A 2500-nucleotide genomic window follows, 5' to 3' on the forward strand; every position below is an offset into this window, starting at 1 on the left:
AAACGATATTTACGAAAGGTGTGTCAAAAATAAACGAAAGAAGCTCTCCTATAAATTTAGAAAAAGCAAACGAGTGAAATGTTTGAGATGATAATTTGCTGAAATGCAAGCTCGAATAGCCCCAGGGTTTCGAATGATTCCCCGCGCTTTATACATCTCTCTGTTTACAAACGGTGTATAAATGAAAGATCGCTTCAGATGGGTCGTCGCTGTTTGACGCGCGATGCTGTTCCTTTTTTTTTGTCTGTCTGTGCGTTTAGCTTCGCTAAACAAGTTAAATGGTTAAAAAGCGTCGAAAAAGCGAATACACACGCGACAAGACAAATCTAACGAGTAAAGGAACGCTCCGCTCCAAGATAAAAATGGTTGTTTACAATCAATACAGCGTTTCGGTACCCCTGATCGTAGTCTGAAACTGTGTAACAAAAGAGAGGAAAGCGAATGGTGAAGGAACTTCGAAGCCTCCGTGGCGTGGCTAGAACTTGTGATAAAAGTATGTTTGCAGCAATTATGCATGCTCCCGTTAAAACAGCATTTCAATGTCTCGCATGGCTTAAAGCTCTAGGAGGCTTCAACATTTAGAATACATACGGACTACTTCGTTTGTTAAAGATAAGCGAAGACCGCGCGACCATCGCTCGGTCGTCCAGTCCTCGAAAGTTTTGTTGCGTTCCAAAGAAGAGACAAATGGGGTTTACCCTTGCGCTAAGGGGAGAAGAAGAGAAAAGCAGTTGTTAAATCTAAGAGGTGTGTGGAGTACATCGCGTGTTGGTTAAAATTGTTAAATGAAGTATACGCGAAATGTTCTCTCGCTCTTGCTTTTCCTCTTGCTTCCGTGGCGCTCGAAAAGAAGGGATGATAAATAAAGAAACCTATTCGAAATCTCTTGTGGAACAAAAAATAATACGGACGGACGTTAAAATTGAACCGAGACGAAATGGATCGTCTTGCGAGTTGTCTTCGCTTTGAAATTGTTAAAAATTGATAAAAGCAATACGACGAAGCTGCAGTCCGCAAAATGTTTGAAGCAAAAAGGAAATAACACGAAAATTATGGGAACGTCGTGTCTCAACTTTTTTTTCCCTCTTGTGCTCGTTTCATCGAACGATAAATACAAACATTTTGAAACGAGAGAGGAGGAAAAATTGAATATGCGAAAGGTTGATTCACGCACAGTTTCTCTACGTGTTTGCTTTTTTGCTTCTTTTCGTTTATTTTTTTTTTTTTTGCATCGAGCATCATTATTCACCTTTCGATGAAACCAAAGAAATTGACGACCTCAGAGTAGGCGAGATTACCCGCTGAATTTAAGCATATTATTAAGCGGAGGAAAAGAAACTAACTAGGATTTCCTTAGTAGCGGCGAGCGAACAGGAATGAGCCCAGCACTGAATCCCGCGGTACCGCCGCTGGGAAATGTAGTGTTCAGGAGGATCCGTTTATCCCGAGACATCGAATTGCGTCCAAGTCCATCTTGAATGGGGCCATTTACCCATAGAGGGTGCCAGGCCCGTAGTGACCGGTACGCGTTTCGGGAGGATCTCTCCTTAGAGTCGGGTTGCTTGAGAGTGCAGCCCTAAGTGGGTGGTAAACTCCATCTAAGGCTAAATACGACCACGAGACCGATAGCGAACAAGTACCGTGAGGGAAAGTTGAAAAGAACTTTGAAGAGAGAGTTCAAGAGTACGTGAAACCGTTCAGGGGTAAACCTGAGAAACCCAAAAGATCGAATGGGGAGATTCATCGTCAACAACGCTGGCTCCCGTTGGTGCGCGATGCCCCGGATGGACCTTCGGGTTCCATTAGCGAGGGCACACCACCTTCGGCGAATGTTCCGGCGAGGTAGTCGTGCACTTCTCCCCTAGTAGAACGTCGCGACCCGTTGCGTGTCGGTCTACGGTCCGAGGCGGAGCCTGTCCGTCACCTTAACGGTGTTCGTGACAGACCCTCGGTTGCCTGGCCGACTGCGCGACGGTACTCAGACGGTATCAGGCCGCAACCAATCCATTTTCGAATGTGTGTGCGTCAGGACCGCCGCAAGCTAGGTTCAGTTATAATTACCCGGATGTACGGACTATGCGCCGTCCCCGGGTCTGGCCAGCTGTTAGCAGGAGGAGTCCTTGGACTGGCCAAGCTTTGAATTACCGGTCGGCGACGCTATTGCTTTGGGTACTCTCAGGACCCGTCTTGAAACACGGACCAAGGAGTCTAACATGTGCGCAAGTCATTGGGATATAAATAAACCTAAAGGCGAAATGAAAGTGAATGTCGTCCTCTGCGTCGACCTAGGGAGGATGGGCCTCGTTACGATTAGGCCTCGCACTCCCGGGGCGTCTCGTTCTCATTGCGAGAAGAGGCGCACCTAGAGCGTACACGTTGGGACCCGAAAGATGGTGAACTATGCCTGGTCAGGACGAAGTCAGGGGAAACCCTGATGGAGGTCCGTAGCGATTCTGACGTGCAAATCGATCGTCGGAACTGGGTATAGGGGCGAAAGACT

General features: G+C 47.0%; 1 pseudogene; it reads left to right on the forward strand.

The window, feature by feature from the left end:
• Positions 1–1274: 1274 nt before the first annotated feature.
• The window catches only part of LOC143306307 (large subunit ribosomal RNA), a 4530-nt pseudogene continuing 3304 nt past the window's right edge, over positions 1275–2500 (forward strand).

This window comes from Osmia lignaria, unplaced genomic scaffold (genome assembly GCF_051020975.1).
Source record: "Osmia lignaria lignaria isolate PbOS001 unplaced genomic scaffold, iyOsmLign1 scaffold0006, whole genome shotgun sequence".
In the NCBI taxonomy this organism is placed as follows: Eukaryota; Metazoa; Arthropoda; class Insecta; order Hymenoptera; family Megachilidae; genus Osmia; species Osmia lignaria.